The sequence below is a fragment of the Tursiops truncatus genome, chromosome 14, assembly GCF_011762595.2.
Source record: "Tursiops truncatus isolate mTurTru1 chromosome 14, mTurTru1.mat.Y, whole genome shotgun sequence".
In the NCBI taxonomy this organism is placed as follows: Eukaryota; Metazoa; Chordata; class Mammalia; order Artiodactyla; family Delphinidae; genus Tursiops; species Tursiops truncatus.
Genome location: NC_047047.1, coordinates 25,107,190 through 25,107,607, shown reverse-complemented (window position 1 = coordinate 25,107,607; position 418 = coordinate 25,107,190). Strand labels below are relative to the sequence as shown.

The 418-nt window shown below is 34.7% G+C and overlaps 1 non-coding gene across 1 annotated transcript; it reads right to left on the bottom strand.

Moving 5' to 3' along the window:
* Window positions 1-311: 311 nt before the first annotated feature.
* On the bottom strand, window positions 312-418 carry LOC117307976 (U6 spliceosomal RNA). Its single transcript, XR_004521917.1, has one exon. It is a non-coding gene; the product is annotated as a U6 spliceosomal RNA (small nuclear RNA).

Sequence of the window (418 nt, the reverse complement as noted above, 5' to 3'; positions counted from 1 at the left end):
ATTATGTAATGTCTTTCTTGTCTCTTGTTACAATCTGTTTTAAAGTCGGTTTTGTCTGAAATAAGTATTGCTACCCTGGCTTTCTTTCTCTTTTTTTTTATTTAAGTATATTTGATTTACAATGTTATGCCAATCTCTGCTGTACAGCAAAGTGACGCAGTTATAGACATATATACGTTCTTTTTAAAATATTCTTTTCCATTATGGTTTACCCAGGAGATTGGATATAGTTCCCTGTGCTATACAGTAGAACCTTGTTGTTTATCCATTCTAAATGTAACAGTTTGCATCTATCAACCCCCAATTCCCAGAAAGATATGGAACGCTTCATGAATTTGTGTGTCATCCTTGCACAGGGGCCATGCTAATCTTCTCTGTATTGTTCTAATTTTAGTATATGTGCTGCTGAAGTGAGCAC